Genomic DNA, 15,490 nt, shown 5'->3' with positions numbered 1-15,490 from the left:
TCTGTTCAAACACTAACCTTCCTTCTGAGGGCATTCAACAGCCCATATTGGTGTAATTCATTCTTACACCCTCCGAGCCCACAGGAGTGGCACACTAAGGATCACTGCACCCAAGCACAACCGTGCACTGCACTTATGAAGGTTGTGCCGAGAGCAGAAGGACAAATACTGGCCCAGCTTTAGCTCTCCACAGTCTGAGTTAACTTGAGTGCCGTAGGCTGGAAGAATGTCTTGGTGAATGAATGAGCGAGGACATGATAAGACTTATATAGCATCTCACTGAGAAGTGAATAGTGTCAATGTTCTTTTTAATTGAAGATTTGATGTTTCTTTCTGGGAGCAAATAGAAGGACACAATCACATGACAACAAAAGAAAACTGGTCATATTTATGTGAAATTAGGGTAAATTTGTAGTCCAAACACGGTCTCCTCCTTCCCCACTGCACAGACACCTGCATGTTTTTTAAATTATTTTCAATGTATTTATTTATTTGTTTGCAGTAGAACATGTTTCAATCAGAAATGTACAAGAGGACGTCTCTACATGGTCAAAAAAGTGTAGGACGCCAGAATGGTTCAATACAGAGCTAGACACTGGCACTTACCTGCAGCACTGGATCCTGGCTCTGGATGGAGTGAAAGGTGAGTGATTGTAATGGGAAGACGAAAAATGGGCAAAGGAAGGGATAGGCAAGAGGGCAAGGACATGTCAACTGTTTAAAATGAAAACATAAAGTTGGTGTTCAATTTCTTTGTAAGTGCTTTCAGTGTCTGAAGGTAATACATGTCCAACTCAAGGATATTAAGTGATGTGCACAGAATCACATGTATTGGTCAGAATGTGGACCTGGGATTAGAAATCGTAGCCTCTGGTTCAACAGCAGGTCGCCTAAAACTAAGACCACAGTTCGTGCTAAATATAGCAAATGTGGAACAAGAGCAGGAAACGAAAAGAGATGAAGAAATAGAAATACAGGGTGTGGTGGGGAAAGAAAGGAATTAAAAAGAGGCGGAAAGCAGAATTAGTAAGTCAGAGAAATAGAGAAAGGGCTAGAGAGTCAGAATGGAGAGTGAAAAGAGAGAGGAAGTGAAAACATGGTCATTTGTGACAAGCCGAAAAAAGGGAGTGTTGAGTCTGAAATAAAAGCATACACCCCTGAAACTTAGCTGGGCTTGTTTCCTGTTTTCTCGGGACCATGGTAAGAAGGTCGGGGTGAGAGTAGGCAGGCACATGAGTGCAGCAGTCCCCTTCAACAGTGGGAAGGTACTGCACCCTAACTCCCATGAATTGAGTTCACAGGAGCCAAACTGAATCTCAAATTCCGTGTCCAAAGTTTCCTATATTTATGTCCTTTAACTTTGGATCCACCTGCGGTAACTGAGACCTGGGTTGTATCCAGAAACAAAAAACGCACAAAATGGGTCAAACAATTTGAGGAAAATAAAGAAGCACTGGCCAGGCCACGAGCCTCCTCCAGGACCCCGTGTTTCAGCTCCAGGGACTTACTAGACACAGAAATCCTCCACGCAGTTAGAGCTGCTGGATTCAAGCCATAGTATATGAAATCCAGGAATGAGAGCCCTTCTGCACATGGAATCCACACCAGGGATCCGGGTAGGCCTTCATGCAGGTGCATATGAAGAGAGGGAAGCAGTGCCGAGGACTCCGAGGTTCACCAGGCACCTTGCACCCGAGGGAGGCTGGGGAGGTTTAGTACATGCGGGAGCTAGGAAGAGAGGGGGTTAACTGCGGCCACAGGTGGGCTCCATACAGATGGAGAACGTGCACCAGCGGCTATGGGTAAAGGGACTCGGGTTCCAACCCTGCACCGCTGACACTATGGATGGTGCATGCCTGCGGTACAGAACTGATCCCCTTAAGAATCGGATAGAGTGATTGGGAAAGAAGCGCACTCAGGAGAGAGAGAGAGGGCAGGGAACACTAGGAAGATACAAAGGCTCAGAAGGGGTAAGAGGAGGAAAATGATATGGAGGAAGAGGAAGGCTAAGATAGAAAGAAGGAAGGAGGAATAGACGACGAAGGACGAGAGGCTGGACTAGCGAGATCAGGATAGAAGAAAAAGCAGGCCAGAAGAGGGAGATTCCTGGAAGCAGGAGTGCAAGGGAGAACTGGTGGTGTGAAGGCAGGGAGAGATGATGCAACGAACTGGCTGAGGTTGGAGCTCCTGCAGAGTGGCCCCGGTAGCACCCTTGAAAGTTCCTTTCTAAAGTGGGAGCTACTAAACAACGATCCTTCTATGTTCTCTCTGAAGCGGGAGCAGCCGCAGGCAGGGCCTTACGGGTGCCCTAGGCCGGTCCTTGTAGAGGGCTGTCTGAAGTGGGAGCTGCAAAAGGCTGGCGTTATGGGGGCCGGTGGACTGGTCCTCTGAGGCTCCTGTCTGAATTTAGGAGGCCAATAAACCGGTGCTCTGCGGTCCTGTTGATGGGTCCTTGCAGGGTCCTGCCTGAAAGGACGCCGTGTCGGCCAGGCGTCGGGTAAAGACGAAGCCGACACAGCCCAGCCTTTACACGGTCTTTCTTAAAGGGAGAAGAGGAATGCGGAAGCAGTCCAGTTCTTGTAGGCTGATCTACAGCCTCGCCCTCTGAGTGACAGCTACGTCCTTTGCCTATATCCAGCCAGGTTAATTCTCGTCCTGTGTCTGCATCCAAGCAGGCTGGTCCTTGCAGGGTCCCGTGTAAAGGCAAACACGGTGAAGTGATACATGCCAGCCTGGGACAGGACAGCTCAAGACTGCGAGCCCTGGTCCTGCGTCAAAAAGGACCCGTTAAAGGCCAGTTGTTGCCGAGTTATGTCTGAAAGACTAGGTCACACAGCCTCAAGTAAATATAGAACTTTGTCGGCAAGAAGACCTGCTACAGCCTGGTCCTAGCGCAGCGACAGCTGAGCCCAGTCCTTACAGGCCCCTGCTTCAGACGAGAGATGACATGCTGGTCCCTTCAGCCTTCTGTTTGCAAACAAAGCCGAGCCTGGCCCTGAAAGGCCCCTGCTTCAGACGAGAGATGACATGCTGGTCCCTTCAGACTTCTGTTTGCAAACAAAGCCGAGCCTGGCCCTGAAAGGCCCCTGCTTCAGACGAGAGCTGACAATCTGAGCCTTGCATGCTCCCCGAGGGAGAACATAAAAGCTAGGCCTTGTCAAGGTAGGGGGTCGATGCAGCCTCAGCCTAGTCCCTGCAGCCTCCTGTGTGCCTGGTCCGGGGAGTTGGAATGCGGTCAACCTGGTCCTTGAGGGCCTCCGTGTGAAGGGGAGCTGCCATTCCTTGATTCGATACAAGCCTGATGAATTCTGGGCAGATACAGTCTGGTCCCTGCACACTGGCAGCTGACAGGCTGGTTCTTGCAGGCTCTGTTGTAAATGAATGGCTGCTGCAGCCTGCCCCTGCCAGGGCTCAGACCTCTAAGCAAAGCCGCTGCACCCCCGGCCTCGTAGAAGGAGTGAGAAACACGCCGCGCTCCTTTCAGGCTCCCGTCTGGAAGGAGTTTACTCGGTACTTCCTGGGGTTACAGTTTTAAAGGCTCTGCTTGTGCCTGGGATGGAGGTGGGGCTGCAGGGTACAATGCCCGCTTTGTGAACAGCACCAGCTCAGTGCAAGGGCCCGGCAGGGAGAACATGTGCGCAGGGGGAGGCGGGACAGCAGGACAGAGAGTGACAGGCGAGACCGAGAAGGAACGGGCGACATTGCGGGGTGGGAGAGGGTTAAGGAACCCCTTGGAGAGGGAAGGGAAACTGGAGCACGGAGGATCCGTGACAGGCCTATAACCCTCGCATGTGCCTGTTCCGTGGGACACCAACACATACTTACTTGCCGGTCTGCATTCTGCATACATTTTCTGGCGCTACTAGGAAATAATGTCAGCCAACAATAGCAGTTCTTGATGGTGGTCATTGTTGGCCGCAGATTTATTAATATCAATAACATTATTAATAACAATATTAATAACATACTGGTTGTGCAATCTTCATTTGCGAACTCTAGTCATCAATCATGCACATCACATTACAGATTATGACACCTTCATCTGGTACAGGTGTCTGTCTTTTGTGCACTCCTCAGTTCGTAAATGGCACTTGTGCACAACCAGTTCTTAGTCAGTTTATTGGTGTTCCAGTGGTTGGTTGGCCACACCCTTTTGGGTGTCATGGAGGGGAGCTTATCTGCCTGGAGTTAGGTCCCCAGCTCGCTACCATTTGCGCCCTGCCGTCCGGCCGGGTCTGGGCCGCGAGTGCCGTCTCCATCTGTTCCTCCCCTCCTTTGTGCGGCCACGTCACCCTGCCGTGCGGCATTCAAAAGTGAGTGGCCCTCCTCCTCCACACCGCCCACCGGTGTGTTTGGTTAGCCAACCATTGTAGGATTTCCGCCAAACGCCTTCCCCCAATGTCCAGCACTGCGACTCTGCTGTTCCTTAGGTGTGGGTGGGTGGTCTTCAACCGATGTCGTTGTCGCGCCGCTCTCCCAGCTCCTTGAAGACGTTGTGCTTCTGCTGGGGAGCGGCGGTGCTTAAATCCTCCCGAGCCCCCTAGGGGGGCTCAGGTGAACTCCCGTGATTGGTGGGTTCAAAGGTAGCAAGTTTGACCATTGGTCGCCCTCTGGGGCGCCCGGGTCGCGAGGTCACTTCCTGTCGGGGTGGCTGGTGCGCACCCCGCTTCCGCTGGTTCCTGGCCGCTTCGGGGCGCCCAGAACCAGTTCACCCCACTGTTGGCACCGCGTGGGTTATGGCGCCGGCCCTTGAGCCTCCCCCCCCCTACGGGAGGGTGCGGCGGCCTCTGCAATAACCCTCGCATGTGCCTGTTCCGTGGGACACCAACACATACTTACTTGCCGGTCTGCATTCTGCATACATTTTCTGTCGCTACTAGGAAATAATGTCAGCCAACAATAGCAGTTCTTGATGGTGGTCATTGTTGGCCGCAGATTTATTAATATCAATAACATTATTAATAACAATATTAATAACATACTGGTTGTGCAATGTTCATTTGCGAACTCTAGTCATCAATCATGCACATCACATTACAGATTATGACACCTTCATCTGGTACAGGTGTCTGTCTTTTGTGCACTCCTCAGTTCGTAAATGGCACTTGTGCACAACCAGTTCTTAGTCAGTTTATTGGTGTTCCAGTGGTTGGTTGGCCACACCCTTTTGGGTGTCATGGAGGGGAGCTTATCTGCCTGGAGTTAGGTCCCCAGCTCGCTACCATTTGCGCCCTGCCGTCCGGCCGGGTCTGGGCCGCGAGTGCCGTCTCCATCTGTTCCTCCCCTCCTTTGTGCGGCCACGTCACCCTGCCGTGCGGCATTCAAAAGTGAGTGGCCCTCCTCCTCCACACCGCCCACCGGTGTGTTTGGTTAGCCAACCATTGTAGGATTTCCGCCACGCCGCAGGGAGGCTCACGTCTTTCTGCGGCTCCCCCCATTTGCCCTTGGTTCGTGGCTACCCACCTCTCTCTTTTTTTTTTTTTTTTTAAAGACAACCTGCGAGCGCCATTGCACCCCACAAGTTATCCCAGAACACCTCCATTCCCTTGTCGGACAGATGCACTCCATCTTGTCCATAGAGTTCTGGGCGGCCTGGGTGGATGAGGCCATGCCGGATTGATTCCAGGCCACTGGCAGAGCAAAATTTGTGCATGGCGATATTTAACTTGCGCCTCACATTATCTACCGCTTTGTTGGAGTCAGCACCCTTCCAGTGCCTCCTGCTGATCATCTCTGACCAGACCACTGTCGTGGGACCCAGCCATGCCGCCGCTTTGGAGAGGTCCTTTTGAATGGCCTGACCCACTGCCTGGAGGGTGCGGCGGCCTCTGCAAGAAGAGCAGGAGTGACCGCTGTGATCTGAAGACAGACAGCAGTTGTGCAACCGCAGGTATCTTCGGAATGTACTGTCTGAGCCTGTCAGCCTGCGCACAAGCCATTTCGTGCATGTCAGAGTGCTGGTGCGAAAGGGGAATCCTCCATAATAAGGCGAACAGTATAGTATCGTCAGAGGCATCCTTTTCCACCCCTCCAACATAATATACAGTTCCCAATAAATAATCACACAACACAAATTTTTTTGTTTGGGTAAAGTTGCTGCAGGTTTATTACATACACCGTTAGGTCATTGGTGGGTTATCTTACGGGCGATCCAAGGGCAGGCAACCAACTGGGTCGCCTACCCACCTGATGAGGCAGGCAGCACTGGGGGGAACCCCGGCGGTGCTGCCCTTACTAGTGATCCTCTTCCCGGATCACGTGACCGTTGGTACCTTCTAACAAACGCCCCTTTCAGGGCGGAGCGTCGCATAGCAAATCCCCCGGTTGTTCAGGCCTACAACCGCCCAAAGGACTGGCAGGGTGCCGACACGGTTTTCCAGGAACCTCCCATGAGGCTCCTAGGATTTGGCTGTGGCACCCACCATGGTGCCGCGCAGAGGTACCCTTCTGTACCCATTTGCTTCCAGATCGCCCTGTAACTCCGCCTGCAACGAAAAAAGGAACACATTACAATATTCTCTGCCCCCCCTCCTGCCACCACCACGCAGGGTAAGCGGTAGGGAGGGAGACAGCGTGTGCGACGATCCAAAGAGGTCGCCAAAATGGTGGGGGAGGGATATATACCCTCCCCAGATCCTGGGTGCCCAGAAAGTGACGCCCCTTGTGTTGTGCTCGCAACCAGGCTGGAGAGGAGGGGGGACTCCAACCAGAGTCCCTGCCCCTGAAGTGGGCGGGGGGTGTGGGGTGCCCAGGCGACACTAGAGTGCTGACCTCTCTAGTGGCCCCCTGTGGGTGTCACGGCCAGCAGCAAAGTATCGTCATTGGCATCCTTTTCCACCCCTCCAACATAATATACATTTCCCAATAAATAAACACACAACACAATTTTTTTTGTTTGGGTAAAGTTGCTGCAGGTTTATTAAATACACCGTTATGTAATAGGTGGGTTACCTTACGGGCGATCCAAGGGCAGGCAGCCAGCTGGGCCTCCTGCCCGCCTCATGAGCCAGGCAGCACTGGGGCGAACCCTGGCTGTGCTGCCCTTACTAGTGATCCTCTTCCCGGATCACGTGACCATTGGTACCTTCTTACTCACGCCCCTTTCAGGGCAGAGTGTCGCATAGCATACCCCCCGGTTGTTCAGGCCCACAACCGCCCAAAGGACTAGCGGGGCACGACACGGTTTTCCAGGAACCTCCCATGAGGCTCCTAGGATTTGGCTCTGGCACCCACCATTGTGCCGCGCAGAGGTACCCTTCTGTACCCATTTGCTTCCAGATCGCCCTGTAACTCCGCCACAGCTCTGGAGGCGGCCACCGTCTCCGCCAATCAATCAATCAATCAGAGCATTTATATAGCGCGCTACTCACCCGGAGGGTCTCAAGGCGCTGGGGGGGGGGGGTCCGCTACTGCTCGAACAGCCAGGTCTTGAGCTGCTTCCTGAAGGCGAGGTGGTCTTGGGTCAGGCGGAGGCGGGTCGGAAGGGAGTTCCAAGTCTTGGCGGCCAGGTAGGAGAAGGACCTTCCTCCTGTGGTGGCTCTTCGGATGCGGGGGACGGCGGCGAGGGCGTGGCTGGTCGATCGAAGCTGGCGTTTGGGAGCGTAGAAGTTGAGGCGGCTGTTGAGGTATCCTGGGCCTTGGTTGTGTAGGGCTTTGTGTGCGTGGGTGAGGAGCCGGAAGGGGATTCTCTTGTTGACCGGGAGCCAGTGCAGGTCTCTCAGGTGTCCGGAGATGTGGCTGCGGCGGGGGATGTCCAGGATGAGTCGTGCTGAGGTGTTCTGGATCCGCTGGAGTCTCTTCTGGAGTTTGGCGGTGGTTCCGGCGTAGAGGGAGTTGCCGTAGTCCAGACGGCTGGTGACGAGGGCCTGGGTGACCGTCTTCCTGGTCTCGGAAGGGATCCATCGGAAGATCTTGCGTAGCATACGCAGGATGTTGAAGCACGACGAGGAGACGGCGTTGACTTGTCTGGTCATGGAGAGGGAGGAGTCCAGGATGAAGCCCAGGTTGCGTGCGTGGTCTGTTGGTTTGGGTGCGCTGCCCAGGGCGGGGGGCCATCAGGAGTCGTCCCAGGCGGAGGGTGAGGATCCTAGGATGAGGACTTCCGTCTTGTCCGAGTTCAGTTTCAGGCGGCTGTTCGACATCCATTTGGCCACGTCTGTCATCCCTTCGTGCAGGTTGGCTCTGGCGGTGGTGGGGTCGTTGGTGAGGGAGAGGATCAGCTGGGTGTCGTCGGCGTAGGAGATGATGTTGAGGTTGTGCTGGCGTGCGATGGCTGCGAGGGGGCTCATGTAGACGTTGAAGAGTGTTGGTCTGAGCGAGGAGCCTTGAGGAACGCCGCAGATGACTTCGGTGGCCTCCGATCTGAACGGGGGGAGGCGGACTCTCTGTGTCCTTCCGGCGAGGAAGGAGATGATCCTCTCCAGTGCCTTCTCCTGGATTCCGACGTTGCTGAGGCGCTGTACTAGGGTACGGTGGCAGAAGGTGTCGAAGGCCGCGGAGAGGTCCAGGAGGATGAGGGCCGCCGTTTCTCCGTTGTGGAGCAGGGCTCGGATGTCATCGGTAGCTGCGATCAGGGCGGTCTCGGTGCTGTGGTTGGCTCGGAAGCCAGACTGCGAGAGGTTGAGGGAACCGTTCGTCTCGAGGAAGGCGGCCAGTTGCTTGTTGACGGTCTTCTCGATGACTTTAGCCAGAAACGGGAGCAGCGAGATGGGGCGGTAGTTCTTGAGGTCGGTGGGGTCGGCTGATGGTTTCTTGAGTAGAGCGCTGAGTTCGGCGTGCTTCCAGCTCTCCGGGAAGGTGGCGGTGTCGAAGGAGGTGTTGATGATGTCCCGCAGGTCGGGTGCGATGACAGTGTCGGCCTTGTTGAAGACGTGGTGAGGGCAGGGGTCTGTCGGAGATCCGGAGTGGATGGAGTTCATCGTGCGAGTGGTGTCTTCGATGCTGATCGGGGTCCAGGCGCGGAGGGTGTTGGTGGGGGGCGGTGGTTCTGTCGTTGCGTGCGTCGGTTGAGTGCTGAAGCTGTTGTGGATGTCCGCGATCTTGTTGTGGAAGTAGGAGGCGAGGGAGTTGCAAAGGTCTTGCGAAGGGGTGATGTCGTTGTTTCCGGCGTTGGGGTTGGAGAGCTCTTTCACGATGTTGAAGAGTTCCTTGCTGTTGTGTGCGTTGTTGTCCAGTCGTTCCTTGAATGCGGTTTTCTTGGTGGCGTGGATCAGTTGGTGGTGCTTTCGGGTGGCGAGCTTGAGGGCAGTCATGTTGTCCGGTGTTGGGTCTCTGCGCCAGGTTTTCTCGAGTGCTCTGCAGTTCTTCTTGGAGCTCTTGAGTTCGTCGTTAAACCATGGGGCTTTCTTGCTGCCGGGTCTGCTCGGTGGGGTCTTCAGAGGGGCGAGGTCGTCTGCGCAGTCGCTGATCCATTTCGTGAGGTTGGTGGCCGCTTGGCTGGGGTTCGTTGTGCTGGTGGGAGGCTTCTTGCTCAGGGAAGTCGCGAGCTGGTCGGCTGTAATCTTGTTCCAGCTTCTGCGGGGAACCTGTTGCTGGTGATGGTGGAGCGTGGTCCTTCTGAAGCTGAAGTGGACGCAGCTGTGGTCCGTCCAGTGTAGTCCCTTGGCGTGGCTGAAGGCGATGTCCTTGCTGGAAGAGAAGATCGGGTCGAGTGTGTGTCCGGCGTAGTGGGTGGGGGTGTTCACCAGTTGCTTGAGTCCGAGGTTGGCGAGGTTGTCCAGCAGGGTGGTGGAGTTGCGGTCGTTGTTGTTCTCCAGGTGGAAGTTGAGGTCCCCGAGGAGGATGTAGTCAGCGGAGAGGAGGGCGTGCGGGCTGATGAAGTCGGCGATGTCTTCGCTGAATTGTGTGCGTGGTCCCGGGGGTCTGTAGATGAGGGTGCCTCTGAGGGTTGTCTTGGGGTTGATGTGGATCTGGAAGTGCAGGTGTTCGGCGGGTGCGAGGGTGTCGTCGGCGTTGGTCGTGATGCGGATGGTGTTCCTGTGGATGATGGCGATGCCTCCTCCTGTCTGGTTGACGCGGTCCCTCCGGATGATCTTGTAGCCGTCCGGAATGGCGATGGCGATGTCGGGCGCTGAGGAGGCGTTCATCCAGGTTTCTGTGAGGAAGGCGACGTCTGGGGCTGTGGTGTCGAGCAGGTTCCAGAGCTCGACGGCGTGTCTGTGGACGGAGCGGGTGTTGAGCAGGATGCCCTTCAGGTGGGTGCTGTTGGTGTTCGGCTTGGTGGGTGCTGGTGTGGCTTGGGTCCGGTTGCAGGTGAACTTGCAGGAGTGGCAGCAGAAGGGTCCGTGGGTGCGTCTCGGTGTGGCTCGGTAGCAACCCGGGGTCCTGCCGGTGTTGAGTGCGTTGAGTTCGGTAGCGTCGTAGATTCGTCGGGTCGGCTTCCGTCGGTGGGGGCCAGGGGTCCTGGCACTGGGCGCGGTCCAGGCGCGGACGGGCGCAGACGGGCTTACCTTTGGCGCGCCTTCGGCGCGCTTAGGGCGCGCCCGCTGCCCGTCAACGCTGCGCATTTGCCACTCTGCCATAAGTGGAGAGTGGGGGGGCGGAGCGAGGGAGGAGCAGCTGGGAGGCGGGAGCGGGGCGGCGAATGGGAAGGGCTGAAGAGGGAAGGGGGCGGGGCCGCAGGGGGCAGCGGCGGGGAGCGGGGAGGTGGCGGGAAGCGCGGCAGGGGCCGGGAGAGACAGGAGGGGAACACAAAATACAGAAGAACAACAAATAAACTATACGGGGCACAGGAAAGAAACAAGGAGCAAAATTACACAACAGACAATCGGACTCGTACTACAAACGCGGCGCTGGCGGGGCAAGAGCACCGATCAGCGGTGCACAGGAACACAGCTGCTGGCAGCGGCGGCACTGGCGGCAAGGGGGGGCAGCCTGAGCTCACTCCCGAGGAGAGTGCACGGTGCGAGGGGGTGACCGGCCCGATGGGTCAGAGGTCACTGCTCTCCGCCGTGCACACTACGCCCTATATGGTCCAGTGGGGGGGAGGAGCAGCTGGGAGGCGGGAGCGGGGCGGCGAATGGGAAGGGCTGAAGAGGGAAGGGGGCGGGGCCGCAGGGGGCAGCGGCGGGGAGCGGGGAGTTGTCGGGAAGCGCGGCAGGGGCCGGGAGAGACAGGAGGGGAACAAAAAATACAGAAGAACAACAAATAAACTATACGGGGCACAGGAAAGAAACAAGGAGCAAAATTACACAACAGACAATCGGACTCGTACTACAAACGCGGCGCTGGCGGGGCAAGAGCACCGATCAGCGGTGCACAGGAACACAGCTGCTGGCAGAGGCGGCACTGGCGGCAAAGGGGGGCAGCCTGAGCTCACTCCCGAGGAGAGTGCACGGTGCGAGGGGGTGACCGGCCCGATGGGTCAGAGGTCACTGCTCTCCGCCGTGCACACTACGCCCTATATGGTCCAGTGGGAGGGAGGAGCAGCTGGGAGGCGGGAGCGGGGCGGCGAATGGGAAGGGCTGAAGAGGGAAGGGGGCGGGGCCGCAGGGGGCAGCGGCGGGGAGCGGGGAGGTGGCGGGAAGCGTGGCAGGGGCCGGGAGAGACAGGAGGGGAACAAAAAATACAGAAGAACAACAAATAAACTATACGGGGCACAGGAAAGAAACAAGGAGCAAAATTACACAACAGACAATCGGACTCGTACTACAAACGCGGCGCTGGCGGGGCAAGAGCACCGATCAGCGGTGCACAGGAACACAGCTGCTGGCAGCGGCGGCACTGGCGGCAAGGGGGGGCAGCCTGAGCTCACTCCCGAGGAGAGTGCACGGTGCGAGGGGGTGACCGGCCCGATGGGTCAGAGGTCACTGCTCTCCGCCGTGCACATTACGCCCTATATGGTCCAGTGGGAGGGAGGAGCAGCTGGGAGGCGGGAGCGGGGCGGCGAATGGGAAGGGCTGAAGAGGGATGGGGGCGGGGCCTCAGGGGGCAGCGGCGGGGAGCGGGGAGGTGGCGGGAAGCACGGCAGGGGCCGGGAGAGACAGGAGGGGAACAAAAAATACAGAAGAACAACAAATAAACTATACGGGGCACAGGAAAGAAACAAGGAGCAAAATTACACAACAGACAATCGGACTCGTACTACAAACGCGGCGCTGGCGGGGCAAGAGCACCGATCAGCCGTGCACAGGAACACAGCTGCTGGCAGCGGCGGCACTGGCGGCAAGGGGGGGCAGCCTGAGCACACTCCCGAGGAGAGTGCACGGTGCGAGGGGGTGACCGGCCCGATGGGTCAGAGGTCACTGCTCTCCGCCGTGCACACTACGCCCTATATGGTCCAGTGGGAGGGAGGAGCAGCTGGGAGGCGGGAGCGGGGCGGCGAATGGGAAGGGCTGAAGAGGGAAGGGGGCGGGGCAGCGGCGGGGAGCGGGAAGGTGGCAGGAAGCGCGGCAGGGGCCGGGAGAGACAGGAGGGGAACAAAAAATACAGAAGAACAACAAATAAACTATACGGGGCACAGGAAAGAAACAAGGAGCAAAATTACACAACAGACAATCGGACTCGTACTACAAACGCGGCGCTGGCGGGGCAAGAGCACCGATCAGCGGTGCACAGGAACACAGCTGCTGGCAGCGGCGGCAATGGCGGCAAGGGGGGGCAGCCTGAGCTCACTCCCGAGGAGAGTGCACGGTGCGAGGGGGTGACCGGCCCGATGGGTCAGAGGTCACTGCTCTCCGCCGTGCACACTACGCCCTATATGGTCCAGTGGGAGGGAGGAGCAGCTGGGAGGCGGGAGCGGGGCGGCGAATGGGAAGGGCTGAAGAGGGAAGGGGGCGGGGCCGCAGGGGGCAGCGGCGGGGAGCGGGGAGGTGGCGGGAAGCGCGGCAGGGGCCGGGAGAGACAGGAGGGGAACAAAAAATACAGAAGAACAACAAATAAACTATACGGGGCACAGGAAAGAAACAAGGAGCAAAATTACACAACAGACAATCGGACTCGTACTACAAACGCGGCGCTGGCGGGGCAAGAGTACCGATCAGCGGTGCACAGGAACACAGCTGCTGGCAGCGGCGGCACTGGCGGCAAGGGGGGGCAGCCTGAGCTCACTCCCGAGGAGAGTGCACGGTGCGAGGGGGTGACCGGCCCGATGGGTCAGAGGTCACTGCTCTCCGCCGTGCACACTACGCCCTATATGGTCCAGTGGGAGGGAGGAGCAGCTGGGAGGCGGAGCCGCCAGAGCCCCCCACCAAAACAACTATGGTCTTACCCGCAACCTCTCCTGTCTAGAGCCTCCTGCAAATCTAGATGAAAGAGAACCATCCCTACTGGTTATTGATGGCCCCATCTATATCCCAATAGCCCTTGCGTTAGCCAGGGTCAGCTAGTGTCTGATGAAACAAAAAGGCCCTTTTGGCCTGTGAAGTTGTACCAAGAACTATTCACCCTCATGCGGGAAAGTCCCACTGCATCACATGTCTCAGCCTCGTGCCAACTCAGGGCGGGACGAATGCAGACACCATGGCTCACATTGCCCCATCTATTTGCTGATCTCACCTAGCTGCCGTCCTTCTAGCACTGTGTGTGCCTGAACACCTGTGTGCCTCATCTATGGGACAGCAGCCCACTTGCTAGGTGATCACTCCCCCACCCGCCTGCCTACTTCGGCTTTTATGGCGAGAAGGATTATACTTAACCTTTAAACAGTCCCTTTGCTTGCTAAATCATGACGCACAGGAGTGTTCAAACTAGAAGTGAGTGACAATGGGCAAGGGGCCCTCCTGCCCTTGCCATGTATCACTTAATCCTTATGGGACTTTAGCCCGTCCAGTTCCCTCTGTGGTGGAACCCCCTAGGCATACCAGCTTAGAGAATCTGTCTGATTTAAGCAGTGCGCCCTTGACGTTAGCTTGGATCAGCTAGTGTCTGATGAAACACGAGGCCCTCTTGGCCTGTGAAATTGTGGCAAGAACTATTCACTCCGAGCAGGAAAGTTCCACTGCGTCACATGAATCAGCCCCGTGCCAACTCTGGGCGGGACGGTTTCAGACACCCTGGCTCACAATGCCCCACCTATTTGCTGAACACAGTAGCTACCACCCTTCTAGCAGCGTGTGTGTCTGGGCACAAGCGTCTCCCATGTCTGAGACAGCAGCTCACTTGTTAGAAGACCGCTCCTACCCCCTCTTGCCTGCTTGGGCTAAAAGTGCGAGAAGGATTATACTTAACCTTGGCACCGTCCATTTACTTGCTAAATCATGGCGCACAGGAATGTCCATAACTAGGCGTATGAGACAATGAGCAAGGCGGCCCTCCAGCACTTGCCCCTACCACTTATTCCTTATGGGAATTTCACCCACTCGACTCCCTCTGGTGAAGCCCCATAGGCATACCCGCTTAGAGAATCCGTCTGATTCGCTACAGGGCGCCCTGTCTGTAATATGGTGCCTTACATTTGTTGTGGGAGATCCACACACCGCATAGGTCATGGGAACCTGAAGGGGCATACCATTGTCCCCTGGGCGTACCTCTAAATGCGACTGGCTCTACCTAGCTGTGATGCCAGAGCCACACATATCTTAAACCTCCAAATCGTTTTTTCCACCTTGCACCCTTCTGGTTGCAGCTCAGTGTATTTGTGAAGCACGCATGCCCCCGGGGCATGCGGTCGCTGAATAGCCAATGTATGTTACCCACTCACTGAGACTTATCTATCGCTAACTGCCCTTACTTGGATTGAAGGCTAAAGCACGGGTGAGTATGTCTTAACTGAAGTGACTTATACCCTGCCCTTATTTGCAGAGGGTACCTTTTGGCAGCATCGACCAGACCTAGCAAGATGACGAGCTTGCGAGCCCCCCCCCCCCATAACTACAATTAAACATAGTCCATCTGGGCCGAGGCTTTGCCTTCGCACTCCCTCTCTTTGCATTGTAATCGCCCAGAGTAAGTGTAAAATTGTACGTTCTCACCATTGGGCTGGTAACCGAAGGCAAAGAAATCCAGAACTTGGCATAAGATCCTGGTTCCCTAGAGTGAAACAGTAATTATCCTGCACCATTACCAAGTGTGCCTCAAGCACCCAATGGGCTATCCACCTGTTGCTATACAGGTGTCTTCCAATTCAATGACATAGGCGACATATCACCCTGTTCTGCCTTTGTGGTCAACAAAATACTATCTTCCGGGATTTCTCCTCCAATCCTATGATGCCGAACCTGGATTTGTAAGGTGCATGTGAGGTGGATGTATGACGGTACAACGCGTACCGTCACAACGCATCCCTTTACCACGCATCCCTTACAACGCAAGTCGTTACCACAACTTGCGTTGGGGGTGCAGATTTCGAATAGTTTAATTTACTATTCTAACACCAGTCCCCGTGGACCCTAGGAAAGTTGTTGGGATAGTAAATTAACTATTTTTAATCCTTTAGCGCCCTCCAGCGCAAGTCGTGGTAACGACTTGCGTTGTAAGGTATGCGTGCTAAAGGTACTGCGTTGTGAAAACATCGTGGTAAACGATGTTTACCATGTGAGGTTCGCCGATCGTC

At 56.0% G+C, this 15,490-nt stretch overlaps 1 long non-coding RNA gene across 1 annotated transcript in view; it reads left to right on the top strand.

The window, feature by feature from the left end:
- Positions 1-507: 507 nt before the first annotated feature.
- The window catches only part of LOC144755874 (uncharacterized), a 499,059-nt gene continuing 484,076 nt past the window's right edge, over positions 508-15,490 (top strand). The window contains exon 1 of the long non-coding RNA XR_013594983.1: positions 508-643. This is a non-coding gene — a long non-coding RNA (uncharacterized LOC144755874). The remainder of the gene's footprint in view (positions 644-15,490) is intronic.

Source organism: Lissotriton helveticus, chromosome 5_1 (assembly GCF_964261635.1).
Source record: "Lissotriton helveticus chromosome 5_1, aLisHel1.1, whole genome shotgun sequence".
NCBI lineage: Eukaryota > Metazoa > Chordata > Amphibia > Caudata > Salamandridae > Lissotriton > Lissotriton helveticus.
Note: the sequence above shows the minus strand (reverse complement) of the source record. Positions and strands in the feature narration are given on the sequence as shown.